We start from the raw sequence: 19,001 nt of genomic DNA on the forward strand, positions 1-19,001 counted from the left end.
TGTGCTACCCACTGTCACCGTGCCGCCCTATTTGAGTAATAATCCACACTATATTGAAGTGGTTACAATATCATAACATGGCTGTCTGAGATACTCGATTCTGATTGGTCAGTTGCAACATTCCAAGGAATGTTATTACCAGATAACAATCACTGAATAACACAGACTCATCCGGGAACTTCAAATAAACTTGACCATTAGTGAATACATCCATCACATCCATATCCTTACATCTAAATTTGTTTGTATCTCCTTGTCTGTCACACTGCTTTTTTCGATTGTTTGGCAGCGTCTTGCTAATTAATAATATGCAGGTTAGTGTGTGCTCCATTTAGCGTTTTTTTTTTATTATTATTAAAAAATTATTAAACTATTACTGCTCAGAACAATGTTTCATTTCTATTTTGTATGTTTTGTGGCAAGTAGCTGTGTAATAAAGTGGATAAAGTGCATCCATGATGGTTGTTTTTGCAGAACTTAACTCTTTAGTCTTACACAACAGCCCTCCACTTTGAGTCAGGCTGCCAAAAGGCCTGCTCTTTATCCCTAACATATTGAATTATTGAATCCCAGCATATGTCTATGTGCGAAACTGACCAAGTAAACATCTAAAACATGTATTAGCGTCCTGTGCTGATGACAGAGGTGACACAGAGAGTACAGGGCAGACATGCAGCAGTAAAAAACAGGCATTTCTCTTATCAGACGAGCTCACATGCTCTGCTTTTCAACCCTCATTGTGTCAGGCCTCTTCCTGCTGCCCGAGAAAACACACTTAGACTCTCTGACAAAACCTGCCTCTGCCTAACTATGTGCATGTGTGTGTGTGAGGGACAGAGATCAGGAAAATCCAATGACAGCTGCAATAGGTTTATATGTCAGATATGTCTATGTATACAGATATGTCAACACCAGTGTATTTGAGATGAACCAAAGGTCATTTCATCTTTCCTCATTCAGCTGGACTACTATAAACCTATTTTTGACAGTGCTGTTAAAAAGAAGAAAGCCACACAAACAGCATGTCTGTATTGTCTTAACCAAAATTATTGATTTAAGATCAATCTCAGCATAAATCAAGCACTTTTCACCCAAAATTAAACGGAGCACATGACAATGGGAAACAATCTAAAATTCTTTAAAACAATCAGACTTTGACCTCAGAGGCGATGATAGCCATTTAGGGTGCACAACTGATCATTGTTACCTTTATATAGAAGGTACAGAACTGCAAATATATATGTGAGGCGGCAATTTTTTTAAGATGGGTGGTGACCATGGTGGCCATTTTGAAGTCGGCTATCTTGGATCTAACTTTTGTTTTTTCGATAGGAAGAGGGTCATCTGACACATCAAACCTATTGAGAATTTGACAAGAAAAACAATGGTGTGCTTGGTCTTAACGTAACTTTATTCCTTCATGAGTTATTTACAAGTTTTTGACCACTTATAAAATGTGTTCAATGTGCTGCCCATTGTATTGAACTGTCAATGCAACCCTCTTCTCCCACTCTTCACACACTGATAGCAACATCGCAGGAGAAATGCCAGCACAGGCTTCCAGTATCCATAGTTTCAGGTGCTGCACATGTTGTATCTTCACACATTTCTTGTGTGACCCTCTTCCTATATTTAAATATACAGTGCTTTCCATAAGTTTGAAATATATTTGCGGTAATAGCCAGATTGAAATACATCATTTACTATTTTATTATGACACTGTTTTATTCTGTTTATTTTCAATGGGTTAAAGTAACTTACTTTTATGCTATTCAGGAGCCATGTGCACCCACTGACAGGTAAAATCTGCATCTCTCTCTCTCTCTTACAAGTTCAAAGTAATCTTGAATGCCAAAGTTTTTTTTTAGATATGTATAGAAAATAGCTTATGTAATATAGTCTAATGACATCATGAAATTCATAAAATATACAGCAAATAAGAAATAAACAACAGAAAAAGGAACAAAAACAGACAATGTCTCTAAAATGACAATAATTACAAGATTAAAGCGTGCTTATTATTTAAATAATGCAAATGTGTTAATTAATTAATGGTGTACAGATGGGCTATTTTGCAGAAAGTTTAGACCAGTTATTTCGGCCTCTACGAGTATATAGTAACGTTTTTGTGAGTTGTTTAGATAGAGGAATGAATTATTGGATGTTTCTCTGTGTGTGCGCAGTCATCTGAAAAGCGAAGCGAAGATACACTTAAGTACAAAGATAATGCAAAAACACATACGAATGATAATTCTTTGTAGCATTTTATTAATATCTACAAAAAGTCTAATTGTAATTTCACTCTACAATTTTCAGTTATAAGAAATTTATAAGTTATAATAGAGGGGGCAACTTTTGTTCTGAAGTGAAATATTTGCCTGCTATTGAGCTTTTTTAAAATAAAAAAACATGTTGTTAAAATGTATACAGATAATATAAACTAATCATGCTCCAAAAAGTTTGTAGAAAAATAAAAATAAATGTACAGCCACAGTGAGGTTTATTTTTCTTCAAGCTACTTTGCCTATCCTGTTCCCATTTCTCTGCTCCCCACATTTATACAATATTGTCGTATACAATAAAGGTGAAAAACCCTAAAATAATTATAAAATAGTTGACCTGGAACCACAATTCAGAACATGACATTTGTAAAGTCACTGCAGTCGCCATAGTGGAGTGAAAGTTTATCATTTGCATGTGTTTTTAAGGCAAGCATTTCAAGAGAGTTTGAAGCATTCAGGCACAAGAAATAGTACTGTTTGCAACTTTAATAAAAGTTAATTTTATTAAATTATCTATTAAATGAAGACTATGTTGTGTTATTTCCCATTCAATTACTTAATTGACTCTTCGCTAAGCCACACCCAAAAACCGCCACCCACCAATCGTGGCTTACCAACCATACCTAGGCTAAAAAAGGAGCATAACGATTTTTATTTTTATTTTTTTAATGTCTGATGGTAAATCATACTTAATGCTTACTATTTAGGTCTGTTAGGATTACCTAAATAATTTAAATTTGCTAAATACCAGAATAATGAGAGAATTTTCTTGAGATTTTTTATTAATTTCTAGACAGTCAAAAGTACAAAACCATTTTCTTGGTATTTTTTTAGCTTTGCTTTTAAACTGTATAACTTTGGTAAAATTTTTTGGGAATCCTTTCACAAGCTTCTCACAAGAGTTTGAAGGAATTTTGGCCCATTCCTCCTGACAGAATTGGTGTAACTTGGTCAGATTTGTTGACTGTCTTGCTTGCACAAGCTTTTTTAACACTACCCACAAATTTTCTAAAGGATTGAGATCAAGGCTTTGTGATGGCCACTCCAAAACATTCACTCTGTTGTCCTTTAAGCACATTTGAACTAATTTGGCAGTATGCTTAGGGTCTGTTTGGAAGACCCATTTGTGGCCAAGTTTGAACTTCCTGGCTGATGTCTTGAGATGTTGCTTCAGTATTTCTACATAATGTTCTTTCTTCATGATGCCATCTATGTAGTGAAGTGGACCAGTCCCTTCTGCAGAAAAACAGCCCCACAACATGATGCTGCTGCCCCCATACTTCACAGATGGGATGGTGTTCCTAGGCTTGTAAGCTTTCCCCTTTGTCCTCCAAATGTAACAGTGGCCATTATGGCCAAAAGTTCAATCTTAGTTTCATCAGACCACAGGACATGTCTTCAAAGATTATTATTTTTTCCAGTGTAATTTGGCAAATCGTATTTATTTATTTTTTATTTTTTTGATTCTGGTGTGTTGATTCTCCAATGTTGTCACAAAATGAAGCAGTGTGTTTGAGGTTTTGCTGAAATACTATTCTACATATGTGCCTTCAATCAAATGTTGTCAGTTAGCCAATCAGAAATTTCCAAAACCTTGACAACATCATCTGAGCTTTTTCAGAGGCATAATAATCTTATGGTATGTAAACTTGACTTTCAATAAAAGTTTCTCAATTCTCAAAAACAATATCTCTCTCATAATTCTGTATTAAGCATAACAGAAACAAATTTGATAATCCAAACTTAACTTAAAGAGAAAAAGATTGGTCACATTAACATCTGATTTTTTTTTAATCGTTATGTGCCTTTTTATGCAATGTTTGTAAACTTCTGGTTTCAACTGTATGTTTCATAATTTTCTGGGACATATTTACAATTTATTTGTAAGCACTTCCCTCTTTGTGTCATGTCCTTTGGAAGCCCAAATACAGAAACAGAAGAAGCTCTGTAAAAATAGCAGCGTTTTGGACGGCAATTTAGCTTTCTCTGCTTTAACATTACAGCGCCTCTGGCCACACCTCTTCGCTATGCTGGGTGTATGTGTATAACCTATAGGGTTTATGATCTCATTAACCCAGATGTATTTTTTTGTGGTCCCCAAACTTTTTACACTATAGGCTTTGCTAAGCTTACTCTGTAAAAACCAATGTCTCCCTCTGCATTGAACTTTGAAAGTCTCACTTTCAGAGATGTTGTTTATGTTAACACAACTACATTACAGATGAACTAAAGTTTAAAATATGACATTATAGTGGACCACCCCAAAAAATAAAAACACTATCACAAAAGTTCACTCTGAAATAAAAATGAGAAAAGTAAGTGAGTGAGTGAGTGAGTGAGTGAGTCTGAGAGAGAAAGAGAGAGAGAGACTGGTAGGTCCGTTGGGATAAACGTCAAACCCCCTTCAGAGCCAGGCATGTCCCTCTCAAGCACATCTAGATCATCCTGACAAAGCCAGTCATGCAGAATCACGGATGAAGGAAGAGAGAAGGAAGATTCGGTCCACATGACATGAACAAACCAAGAAGAGAATTTAAAACACTCCGCAGAATACACTGCACTTACATGAGACTGGTCGATATGGAAAAATGTATATCTCAATATATTTCTTAATTTCGGTCAATACAATATAATTCAGATATTGATAAGGACAATATTAAAAAGCCAGGAAAAAACTCGCAAGACCGCACACAATGGATGTCTGTACCCACAAATGTCTGCAAACTGAATTTACAAAGTCTATAATAAAATCCAGGCTCTTATAACTTTTTTGTTTGTTTATTTAAACAGTACAAAAAAACTAATGTTCACTATTTATTTGTATTTAGCCTTTACAAACAAGAAATGTGGAAAACTATCAAATTAATAAAACTCTCAGATTTTTATTTCCTTGCTCTGTTAAACATCACTTGGAAAATATATAAAAAACAAGAAATAAATTCGAAGAGGGCTAATAATTCTGACTTCAACTGTATATGCTGAGGGTTCTGTCTATTTATGTGTATATAATTAACAATTAAATTAAAAGGTTTACCATAAAATATTTCTTATTTAGTTTATATAGTCTGTTTATAACGACTAATATTTTATATTATTTTATATAACACATTTTCATTATTTAACAGATTTAATACCTCTATTAATCACATTGTTTATATTTTATATGCTTTGCAATAAACTGATTCCTGATAAATATGTTTGTGAACTTTATTTTGTATGTTTGTGTAAGTGCTATATGACAGCAGGCAGCGAGTTTATGTGCATGTGAGTGTTAATTTGGGTGTTTATGCGAGTATCGATTACATGCAAGGATCGAGTTTATATGTACGTGCGTGTATGTTGGTGTATGTATGCATCAAGTTTCTATGTATATGCGAGTTTCTTACATGTTTTGAAAATTCAATAGCATAGGTGTATATGCACGTGTTTTGTGTATGTGTTGATAAGGGAAGACTGATTTAAAGCCTACACAGCATCTCATAGCCATCTGTGTTTGCTTTATTGCGTTCTCTTCTGCCACCGCTGGCTTCGGTGTCGGGGAGGTTGGCTTAAACTTTTATGATGCCTCATCTTTTGACTCTCAGTATGTTTTATCGTGTAAAACTTCTTTAAATGGTGGTACAGATTTGATGTGTTCCCAATGCTAACTTAGTCGGCACCAGTCTCTGGTACATTTTGCAAAGCACCAAAAGTACACGTTTATCTGAACTTAAAAAGCCGAACCACTTCCACACCACGGCATTAGTCTTTCCTCTCTTATCAACTATTTTATTCACATTCTTACTTTTGGAAGTTCACATCTGTATTCAGGGCACTCATTTTGTGGCTAAAACTTTCTGCGACGGAGCTTAACCAACTGCTGAGCACCGGCAGCGCGTGTCTGTAATGTACGTCATCACGCAAGAGACATCAAATTCTTTCTGACGGCTGAACACTACGTCATTCAGCGGCAAATGATGATATAAGATATTATACATTAGAGCTGCACGATTAATCGAAAAAAGATCGCGATCTTGATTTGACCCCCTGGACCAGAGGTTCTCAAAGTGGGGGTCGGGACCCCCCGAGGGGTCATGGGACAATGAAGGGGGGGTGGTCGCCTGGTAATTTTCAAAAATCAATTAATTTTTATTAAACCTTAAGACTTACTGTATTTTATCAATAACCTACTGAAGAGAAAAAAAATTGTCGCATATAGTTACTATAAACTACATAGTTACTATAGTAGCTTATAGTTACTAGTTCTATTGGATTGCGACTTCTCGGGTAATTACATTATACTAAAGACACAGCAATACTGTCAGATGCAGCAGATTTTGAAACACCAGGTTAAACTTTTTAGCCCATTTACAGACTGCCATTGCATACAAGGTTTCTTTATTTATAACCACCACCTCAGAGAATATTGGGGGTCACGAGTCACTGGCATTGTCATTTTGGGGGTCGCGGGCTGAAAAGTTTGGGAAACCCTGCCCTAGACGATCTTAATCCAGCATTTCTATGATTCAGCCAATCACATTTCAATTTCAGGAGAGAAACAAAAGGCGGCCGCACATATCTTCTCATTGTTTTACATACGTTGCTCAGTGACATGGACACCTCCAAATGGTGTTAAAAGAGTCACATGCTGAATTTATAAGGTATAATACACCCACAAATATAATTTTTCTCTTCATGTAATGATGTATTCGCAGGCGCGAAATCACACGTGATGTGAGCTGCTTACTGTGAACTGTTCCTACAGAGATAGCGAAAACGCACCCTACTTGATGATAGACGCGCACAACTACTTTAGTAGACAGAACCTGCATAGGCTGTGAATAACAGGAAATAACATTGTAAATAACATTCAGTTGTGGCACAGAGTGATCTTTTGGGAGCCATGCAGGAAGTATAAACAGCACTTAGCAGTGAAAATGAAATCAAAAGCATGCACAACATTTAAATAATCATATCACATTATTGACCTTATTCTAAAATGCGGAAGTGCGCCTGTTTTCGCGATTGTCTTAGAACTTCCATTTCAGTGGCCTATGGGAGAAATGACAAGGAATAATAAACGGCAGAAAACTGTCAAACTACTTGCTCTACAAACAAATCTTTGCATGACTATACAGACCAAGTATAATAATATAACAAGGAAATATCAGTTTACAACATCAAACAGCGAAACGAGCAGTTTTTAATGTCTAAAAATGAATGGAAGTGAATGAGACCGGAAGTCTCATGCCAAAAAGATTCAAATGGCAGCGCCCACTCGTCTGCGGAGAATAAGGTCAATAGAGTCATGATAACAACAAGCATTTCATATGTTTTTTCATAGCGAACAAAGAGTGTTGTGAATAAAATAACTGTTTAACAGTGTCAGTATACCTACTCTAGCCTACAAAATATTGAATATAATGTAAGAGGGTATCTGATAATGACAAATGTCTGATTTTACCCATGAATAAATGGTGTAATAATGTTGTCAATGACAGATTACAAGCATGTGTCTCAAACATAAAAAATCACCAGTCAGAATTATGAATGGTTGTATTCTGATGTCATCACTTTACTGTGCAATAATGACCAGGACCAGGACAGGGTTGGTTAATTTATATCACTTTATGTCAAAGACTCTAGAATACCCAAGACAAGCCACTCATATAGTTTTGACTGGTGGAAAGTGTAATGGTCAGTATTGCGAATAAAGCCCCGCCATATAGTAAAGAAAGCCAATCATCGATCGCTTTAGGCTGAGGATTCTCGGAGGATGGGCTCAGACCAGACATGAGTTTTTGTGGGATTCAAACGTTTAGAAATTAAATTAAAGTGACAGTTGTTGTTAAATGTATTGGCGATTCTTAATATTGTAAGATTGGCAAGCAATTTGATGTTAATCTGATGTTTCCCCATTCAAACAGAATGCCCAGCATACTGCTTGAGAGGCATTTCAAAGATGGCCGCAGAGTGAAATGCCTTGCCTAAAGGGACTTTGGCTGTGTACATTATTCCTACAAACATTTCTGTCCAAACAGCTTCTAAAAGTTGTGTATACATGATAGGTGCCCTTTAAAAATAAAGCAAACTGCAGTATGAGACATTCAGTATGTAATGAGTCATGAATAAGTGAGCACTAAGGTTTCAGACATACTATATGCAATGATGAATTAAATGCCTGTGTGGGTTATTTTCTCTAATGCACCAGAGTTCAGCACCACAGCGTGATGCCATGATGGACATAAGCAAAGGCAACATTTCTAGTTTTCCACCCTCTGCTTCCACTGACAGCTAATCTCAGTAAAAAAGAATTCTTGGCATAATTCTAACACTAACATCCTCACCACTGCCATAGAAACCGTAGAAGATGCATTCTATTTGGATCACAATGTCTAAATGGATCAAATTCTTTTTCAAAATGACAGCGCAAACAACCCAAAAGACAGGATTTGAAAGTCTAATCAGGATTGTGTGCACTGCGAACAAAGCCCCAGTTACCCATCTAACTTGACAGTTATAGTTCTGCTTCTCACTACTCACTAATCGTCAGGGTTATTTTACAGACTATGAGAAAGTATAATGATAACGAATGCCAGGATGTCATTGAATGAACTGAAGTCAGGCCTGAAAAACTGAGCACAACCATGATCACAAATAAAGACTCACCAATAACCTTCAAAATATAATGTATTCTAAATGCACAGAATAAACCAGGAGCAGCTGAGCAACAAAATAATAGTATAAAATGTTATATTACTTTAAAGTATAAAAATTTTTTAAAAAGTAAAGAAAAAATTCAAATGCCTAAAAAGATCAAATAATAAATTAACTCACTAAACCTGTGATACTTAAATTATAAATTAAATGTTCAAACTATAAATCAAATGTTCTAACTGACACAGCAAATGATGAATCAAATGCAAATGAGAAGTGTCAATCAACCAGCCTGGGGTGCGTTTCCCAAACAACGACGTAACTCGCAGCTGAACTATCATAGTATGCAACGTTAGGGAAAAAAAAGGATGTAGGGACGAGTGTTTCCCAAAACGCATAGTTTCTCTGTCGCAGATCCACCGCTTAACCATGTTAGTTGTAACGTAAATCCCCCTAATGGCGCTCTTAACGGGGCGAAGTAAGTACTTCTGAGAAGAACCCCATATTAAAGGGCACCTATGGTGAAAAATCTACTTTCCAAGCTATTTGGACAAACATGTGTGTATTTATAGTGTATAGACCATCATATTGTGGTTATATAAACACACCCAATCCTTTTTTTTAATTTAACAACATAAAAACGGTGGATCAATTAGAGCGGTTTTCAGACCGACTGCATCTTTACGTAGGAGTGCGGTCCCCCCGCCCACTGAATTGATTGACAGCTGAGCGCATTAACATGTTCCGGTAGGCACGTGTATATGTCAACAAGACCAGGCAGACATACGCAAAGTAACCGGGAATAAAAGGTCTGTTCTGTTCGCTATAATCAGCAATCATCATCAAATGTGATTAAGAGTAAGTTTCACATGTTTAAAGTGTTTTAAAATGTGTTTTTGCACGTGTGTAATTAATTACAGCGATTTACTTCAGCTTTACTTCATCAGCACAACCGCGTGTCAGAACAATTATAAAAGAAGACGCTTCAATTCTGGTTTGTGGAAGTTAAATCAGGTTTATTTTGTACACTAGCATAACAGATATCCAGACAGCACTGAAGGTTAGCCTGTATCCTGTCACATTTGGGTGCAAAAACAGTGCAAAGTGCGCTCTGTCTGTCTGCCTGTGTGTGTGTGTGTGTGTGTGTGTGTGTGTGTGTGTGTACTTTGTGACGATATTGTGTGTGACTCATCAATGCAACTTCACAACAAATTCTGATTAGTAAAGGTTAGTTCTTACTGTAGTATTTCTCACAAATACTACGTGAGACCTTCTTCCTTTAAGTCTGTCTGTTGTCTGACGCAGCCGAGGGAGGAGATTAAACCACGCAGGAAGGCACGTAGAAACAGTAGGCGGGCATAACTCGCCTTAAAGGCGTAGTACGACAAAACCACCCCATGCTGGAAATCAGTATAAAACAGCATCTTGTAAAAGGTATAATCAAAAATCTGATGGGTGTTTTGAGCTGAAACTTTATATACACATTCTAGAGACGCAAAAGACTTATATTAAATCTGAAAAAAAGATTTAGATAACCTAGGTGCCCTTTAACTGAAATATATGTAAGTGGCACATATAGGGTCTGGGTTTCCTTTACATATATTATTAAGAATATGACATATCCTATTCTAAAACATTAAATCACTTACAAAATCTAACACGTATTCTAATATCATGTATAAATCATATGAATAAAAAATAATCAGGCTACATTCATTATAAAATGAAATTCAATATTTATTATGTATTAGAAATTCAAAAAAATCATACTTTAATAATAATATTAATAATTTTAACGATGATGATGATGATGATGATTATTATTATTATTTTTATTACTATTATTATTATTATCATTATTATTATATTGTTTTTATTTTTTTATTTTTTAGAAAAGTCTACTTTTACAATTTGACACATGTAAACCATTGCAGAAAGTTCTAAGCAGCAGGCCCATGTCATATACAGTACAGATCCTTAATAAATAATCTACTATAAATTAAAAGAATTAACGTATGCTTTTTGTTTGGAGACGTAACGTAACATAAATTCCGCTTTTAAATAATAGGTCACCTATAGCTTTTGCCATGAGGCTGCGTTTAAAATGACATCTTTGTTTTCAAAGTGCACTATGAAGGGAGCGCAATTGTAAACATAAAGATGGCTAAAACTGAACTGTAAAAATACTTTGACAGCAAATTACACCTAAGAGAGATGACCTTAATGCTTTTTTTATTTTTAATAATTCCAACTTTGAATGTTAGAATGTTCTAAATGAATAGGGCATAGGGGGATAAGTGGGAATGGAACACAGTCAGGAACTATGTTTCAAACTACAGCTCCTGAGCTGTAGTTGCGAGTGTTCAAGTTTGTGACGCAGTCTGGGAACGTTCGTTGGAGCGACAGATTTAGGAAACAGCAAATCAACAAACTATGTTTGTAACCATGGAGCTTGCGACCTTAGTTGGCTAACCATGGTTTTGGGAAACGCACCCCTGAGTTTAGTAACAACTAGCAGTAGCACTATGACTTTGTAAGGCGTAATTTCAGATTTGCATGCCCTATCCCAAGATGTCTCCTTGAATCATTTATTTCAGCCACCACATCAAAGTTCCTGAAAGCAAAGGAGGTCAGGGTGCTCCATGATTGGACAACCCAGTCACCAGACATGAACATTATTGAGCATGTCTGAGGTGAGATGAAGAAGGAGGCATTGAAGATGAAGCCGTGTATGATTATAGGTGACTACAAGTTTAAATCTAATTAAGCTGTTAAATTCTAAAAAATAACTGCAGTGTGGGTGGCAAAATCAACAGGCTGAGGTGTCAAGACATTTGTGCTGCCCATTACATTACAAACCACAGGGGAGTGCAAATCCTTCAGCAGGATAGCGCTTCTTCTCATTTTTCAGCCTTAACATCAAAGTTCCTAAAAGCAAAGAAGGTCAAGGTGTTCCAGGATTGGCCAGCCAGGTCACGAGATATGAATACTATTGAGCACGTCTGGGGTAAGATAAAGGAGGCATTGAAGATAAAGCTGTGTATGATTATTGGTGACTACAAATCTAAGCCTAATTATGCTGTTAAATCATGAAAAAAAAAAACAGACACCTGTAGATAGTTTATACTGACCTCAAAATTGGCATAAAAAATTACAGGAAACTGAAAGCTGAAAACTAAAGAGAGAAAGAGAACCAGCCAACAAGATTTTTCTTCAAGAAATTTAAATAGCCATGGACAGTTTGCTTCCCTAAGCAAATGCATTGGCTTTGGATGGTTCAAAGTCCTCAAGCTTTAAAGAAAATAGGTTATTAAACCTCATGTTACCAAAACGACAGAATAACTTTACAGTTTATTGGCCTACAAGAAAAAAAAAGACAGATAAAGAGAGAGAAACAGGTGTTATTTGAAGTGATCAACCGTGCTGTTAATTAATGATGTGATGAATATAAGATGCATGACCTGTGTAGCTGAAACTTAACTGGTGGAGTACGGCACTAACAATTTATATGTAGTTAAAATGAATACACAGAATGACACAAGAAATGCATAAAGTAAATGTCCTAAATGCATCCTCATTGAAACCTTTAAAAAACACCCAGAAAGTACTGCGATCAGGCGATAAAAATATATATTTATTTAGACTTAACTCTTATATCTGATCATAGTTCCTCACATTAGAATTGCTTCAAGTTTTACAAGATGAAAAGCAGGGATACACAAAACTGACAAAAAGCAGTCTTTAAAACCAATAAACTAGTTTATAGATTAAGAATAATCTGAAAAATAGGTCAAATGTATGTGATGTACTTGCCTTGCATTCTGAAAACTTGATGTGTACCAACAATTATACAATATTCAAAGATATTCCATTCATTAGGATATTGATAATGAATCCGTTTTCATCGAGCAAGCTTCGTTCAGTTACCCCTTTAAACCACTATACATTTTCAAAATAGTATTTTTAACAGTGCAACTACACACTACCTGATAAAGTCTTGTTGTTGATCCCAGTTGTAAGAGCAACAAATAATAACTTGACTTCTAGTTGAACATTAAAAAAAGTGGCAGAAGGTCGATTTTTCTGATGAATCGTCTGTTGAACTGCATCCCAATCATCACAAATACTGCAGAAGACCTATTGGAACCCGCATGGAGCCAAGATTCTGATGGAAATCAGTCAAGTTTGTTGAGGGAAAAATCATGGTTTGGGGTTACATTAAGTATGGGGGCATATAAGAGATCTGAAGAGTGGATGGAAACATCAACAGCCTGAGGGATCAAGACATTTGTGCTGCCCATTAAATTAAAAACCACAAAAGAGGGAAAATTCTTCAGCAAAACTTCAAACTTTAGCCTCCACATTAAAGCTCCTGAAAGCAAAGAAGGTCAATGTGCTCCAGGATTGGCCAGCCAGGTCACTAGACCTAAACATTTTTAAGATGAAGGAGGAGGCACTGAAGATGAATCTAAATAATCTTGATTAACTCTGGGAGTACTGCAAGAATGGTTTCTTTGTCATTCCAGATCAATTTATTAATAAGTTATTTGAGTCACTGCAGAGATGTATGGATGCAGTACTTCAAGCTCATGGCAGTAATACACAATATTAATTATTTTTCCACTGCACCATGACTTTATATTCTATACTGGACATTATTTCTGTTAAGTGACAAGACTTTTGTCTAAGCAAAGTCAAACCTTACTGTCATATTTAAATAATTAAAAATCAAGGCATGATCATATTTTATTTTGGTTATATAAACATAATCTAGAAGCCTCTGCCTTTCATATAAGCTATTTGATAACAAATGATCAACAAGAAGTCAAGTTATTATTTGTTGTTCCTACAACTTGGACATGACTTTTGTAAGGTAGTGTGTAATAATCTATAAGCACTCTTAATTACATGTTTGACATTACCTACATATCACTATTTGGTTTTCTTAAAGAGATACAAAGTACTTCCTCTCACTTTGCTCATCTTTAAATTCGAAATTGAGTGGTCTTTACACAATTTTTTCAGCCAAAAATGATAAACTTTTTATATGTTTTGCCTATTTATGTTGTTTTGGGGACTGGAAGTGCATCCATTTGAAAATAGGTTTCAAAGTGGAAGTTTTTGAAAGCACTACCATTGTCGTGCCATGTTTAGGGAAGTATAGATTAAAGGCAAGCGCAAACAGGCATACGCAACAATGCCAGAGTATGTGGTAGTGATTTCCAAAAGCTTCTTCAGCAAAGTGTGAATTTACTTCACATTACAGTCAACAGCGGACCTCCATCCTACACACACAGCTAATTACAAATAGGGACACAAGTAGAGCCACGGCATGTTGTCATTCCCAACAGGTACCATTTAACTCACAAAAAAAAAAAAAACTTTCTGGAATAAAATTTTAAAATATGTACATCAATTGTGTACTATGCTGCAGTATGTGTGGTTAATTTATTTTCTTTCTCAATCAAAAAAACAAGACAAGGTTGCATCTAATCTGTTAGAGGTATCTGAAAGGACTTTCTATGGACTTGAAATTGAGTTAAAAGAAAAATAATGTCAATCTTTACCCTTTGGCTTATAGTAATGGAGACCAGAATGACAAGTATAGTGTCAATGATTACTGTTTTTCTGAGAGGGGATCTGTTATTTCCTGGAAGTCCAAGAAACAACAAACTTGCTTTATCCACATGTGTAGCTGAATACATGGCTTTGTCAGCTACTGCACAGGAAAGTTAGTATCTTGTCAGTTTAATAAACGAAATGGGCAATGGACTTCAATTTGCACCAGTGAAAGTTTTTGTGGACATTCAGGGTGCTATTGCTCTTACAAAGAACCCTGTATGTCACCACAGGTGTTGCCAAAGCCATATCACCCTGCAGCCCAAGATTGGTTACTCACGGAAGCTAAGCAGGGCTGAGTCTAGTCAGCACCTCGATGGGAGACCCCATTGGGAAAACTAAGTAGCTTTTAGATGTGGTGTTAGTGAGGCCAGCAGGACACACTCAACCTGTGGTCTGTGTGAGTCCTAATACCCCAGTAAAGTTAAGGGGAAACTATACTGTCAGTGGGTGTCGTCTTTTTGATGAGACAATAAACCGAGGTCCTGACTCTGTGATCTTTAAAGATCCCATGGCACTTCTCGTAAAGAACAGGGTGTAACCCCGTGTCCTGGCCAAATTCTCTCCATCGGCCCTTACCGGCCTCCATCTCCATCTACTGAATTGGCTCTATCACTGTCTCTCCACTACCTCTAAAGCTGGTGTGTGGTGAGTGCACTGGCGCCGTTGTCCTGTGGCTGCCATCGCATCATCCAAGTGGATGCTACAGACTGGTGGTGGTGTGGAGAGACCCCCCTCATGATTGTGAAGCGCTTTGGGTGTATGGCCATACAAAATAAATGTGCTATATAAATCCACATTACTTACTTACAAAGGTGTAAGCATATCAATATCAGATGTCGTTTTGTTTGATCTGCACTCCATCATGGCAAAATTAACTTTCATTACTGTCCTACAGTTGATTTAATGGCAGATTTCCTAACAAAACCTGTAGCCAAAATTAGAATAAATAAATGTGTGAGTGTTTTTCAATTTAGTATGCAAGGGATTCATTGTAATTAGGAAACAGTCTATTGAATGTATGTGATGCACTGTGCTATATTCTATCAATTTAAGAACAGGTGGGGGTGTTGAGCTACTGTATGTTGTTTATGTGTCCTTTTTTTTTTAGAAACATTTAAACATTGAGTGCAAAATGACAGCTTCAAATATTGCCTTTATTGACTTTCTTTTAAAACATTGGCATATACACTGGGCTTCCCACAGTTACTTCATGTTGTCTAAACACAAATCAATTAAATTAATTTCATGTTTAAAAAAAATAACTTAAGAATTGTGTATTTTAAAGGGCACCTATTTAACCCCAATATTACCCCTTTTCAAGATTTCATATAAGTATTTTGTCTCTCCAGAATGTGTCTGTAAGTTTCAGCTCAAAATACTCATAAGATTATTCATTATATCTTTTTAAATCTGGAAAATTTGAGTTTAGGACATGTATGTTTTTGTTGCCTGTGCCTTTAATGCAATTGAGCTCTCCCTGCCTACTGTTCCTACAGGTGTCAGAGCCAGAGATCTCTGTAGCCTTCACATAGATAAACAGCACAGTGACAGACAAGAATAAAGCAGATTTCCCTTACTACAATACAAACTTTCCCAACAATTATTTGTAATATTTGTGAAGATAATTCAAGCCTTTCTGCAACGATGAGTCACACACAATGTTGTTATAAAGTTTGCTCACACACACACACACACACACACACACACACACACACACACACACACACACGTTTAGATTTGCACTATTTTTGCAGGACAAATGTGACAGGATACACATTAATATACACTGCTGTCTGGATATCGGTAAATAAATAAATAAACCTAATTTAAGTCCACAAACCGGGATTGAAACATCTTCTTTTATAATTGTACTGACACTATGCGCCTGTGTTGAATTATGTAGAGATTTTACTCTCTTTATTACAAACATGTACTGTTTTAAAAATATTTTAAACTTGTAAAACTCATTCTTGAGGTGCAGATGATCAAAGAAAGCTGAACAGATCTTTTAATCCTGGTTGCTTTGTGCACGTCTTGTGGATATGATTACTGTGTAAGTGTTACTGTGGAGACATGTTAATTTGCGCCTGTCAAACAATTTGTTGGGCGGGGAAACCGCACTCCTACATCACGTTACAGTGGGCCACAAAAATGGGAGGGATTTGGATCTATTTCAATGTCAGCAAATAAAAAAATAATATTGACTTGTGTTTCTGTCACTTCATATGGCTGTGGACACACTATACCTGCGCACATTCCTGTTCAAACAGCTTACAATAGATGATTTTCATCATAGGTGCGCTTTAACATTTTTAGGTGATTTGAACAAGCAGCAATAGTCATTTTTGGTGTAGACATGAAACTTTTTTCACAATGCAATAGTACCATTTTCTTTTTGGCTGTATCAGGGGTAAAGGAATCATTAAGAAATAAAATTTAAATAAATTATAACTTCAAAAAAATAGCCCAGTGCACTGTAAAAAATCCAACTTGCAAATTGCTAACTCAAATCAAAATTGTAAGAAGGGTGGACATATTTTGAGCTCAGTGTTGAGTTTACTTTTAAAAATGAGTTAACTGAATGTTTAAAACTGTTTTGTTCAATGAAAGTAAATACTTAAGTTGAGCAGACTTTACATTTTGAGTTCTTCACTGGATCATCTACTTCCCGTCTTTGCACATGCTCAGTCTGTCTTCGGGTGCCATTTTGCATGAGGTGTCCTCTCACCAGCAGCAGCTGCCATCTCCTGATTCAGGTAAGCTTTGTTTTAGCTTTATTATCAAAATTAATCTAAATAGCGTGCAAATCTAAAGTAAAATGTAATGTTATGTTCCCAAAAAACTAAGTTACATCGTGTGAAGATCATTTCTGACAAGCTCGGGCTAACAAGCTAGCCACCTGTGAAGTTTGCTTCATTTGAAGGACTGTTTAACGTTAATTTGCTTCTTAAACTGGAGGGAAATGTAGTGAAATATTGTTGTTGCAAACAGACATATCTGAGCGGCCGGTCACCACTGTATTGTTAACCCTGTTGTGTCTGTATTAAAACAGCAATGCGATAACATTAACATTATTTTATGATTATTTAGTTGGCATACATTAACCATTTATGAGTTAAGTAACATGTATGTATGTATTATTTAAATCTTCTCTTTTTATGTTTGCAATATTTATTTTATATTGTGCTTTTTAAAAACATCAGTTTAATTTATGAAAACAATTTGACCTGCAATGTTACATTTTTATTTACTTTTTTATAGGTTTGGAATGCAGTGTAAGTTTTGCAAATTTGTAAACAGTAGCTGAGAATTTACACTACTGACTACATCGCTATCAAGGACCATCCTGGCAGCAGCCTTGTTTGTTCGCAGACTGCTTCTGCACTTTAAAGACTGTAGGTGCATTAAAATCACATTTGACATTAGCACATTAACAGTCTGCTGCAGTTACTGACTATTTGATTTTTTTATCCTCCTGTAGCTGATGTCCGAAAACAGTGGCCTGCATGTTTTTGGGAGTTTAGGCAAGTTTGCATTTGAGATTATTTATTTCAAAATGTATTACCCTTGTTCACAATTCATACTATTCATTTTTTATGGTCTGTTTGTAGGTCTATGCTGAGTTTTACAGGATTACTCAAACCAACCTCAAAGATACCTTCTCTTTTTCGGATGAATACGCTATCAAGTTTTATGGATCATGTGGTGGGCGATATGGAGAGATAATAAGGACCGCCCTGGACCAACTGGACAATCAAGTAATTATTTAGCATTCAATCATATCACTGATTAAAGGGGCATATTAAACTTTATGGAGTTTACCATAAAGTTTCTCTTTTTGTGTGGAATATTGGAATTCATGCAGGTGATTAATCTTTGAAGTTACAAAACAGTTTGTTCCCTAAAAGAAAAGTTTGTAGCACTGTTTTCACCTCTGTAAAGGATGCTAAATTTTCATCACTTAGTCTTTAGTAGAACAACCATGACTGAGTCCGGCTGACCAGGGATGGAAAACAGGTGCTGCAACAATAATTGTAAAGCAAATTTCATTTTTAATAATTAAAACATGTTGGGAATTTCTGATCAAAATGACTAACCTGTGAATAACCATAATTAATGCCCTTCAATTGTAAAGTGGTGCCACCTGTCATCTCTCAGGGTCTGAGCATCTGGTTTAATGTGACAATAGCTGATGACCTATGGCAAGCCGTTTTAACTTTTATTCTATAGCCCGTACTAGTATTAGTACTTATTTATTAGATACTAGTACTTATTTGTTAGTTACTAGTACTTATTTATTAGATACTAGTACTTATTTATTAGATACTAGTACTTATTTATTAGTTACTAGTACTTATTTATTAGATACTAGTACTTACTGTATTTATTAGTTACTAGTTTACTAGTTTATTTATTAGATACTAGTACTTATTAGTTAATAGTACTTTTTTATTAGATACT

At 35.7% G+C, this 19,001-nt stretch overlaps 1 protein-coding gene and 1 long non-coding RNA gene across 21 annotated transcripts in view; one reads left to right on the forward strand and one right to left on the reverse strand.

The window, feature by feature from the left end:
- ralgapa2 (Ral GTPase activating protein catalytic subunit alpha 2) overlaps window positions 1-19,001 on the reverse strand; it is a 324,474-nt gene that overhangs the window by 270,533 nt on the left and 34,940 nt on the right. The gene's annotated exons all lie outside the window — the stretch shown is intronic.
- On the forward strand, window positions 17,868-18,235 carry LOC141378447 (uncharacterized). The gene is made up of 3 exons (XR_012393093.1): window positions 17,868-17,935; window positions 18,022-18,064; window positions 18,152-18,235. It is a non-coding gene; the product is annotated as an uncharacterized lncRNA (long non-coding RNA).

This window comes from Danio rerio, chromosome 17, assembly GCF_049306965.1.
Source record: "Danio rerio strain Tuebingen ecotype United States chromosome 17, GRCz12tu, whole genome shotgun sequence".
Taxonomy (NCBI): Eukaryota; Metazoa; Chordata; class Actinopteri; order Cypriniformes; family Danionidae; genus Danio; species Danio rerio.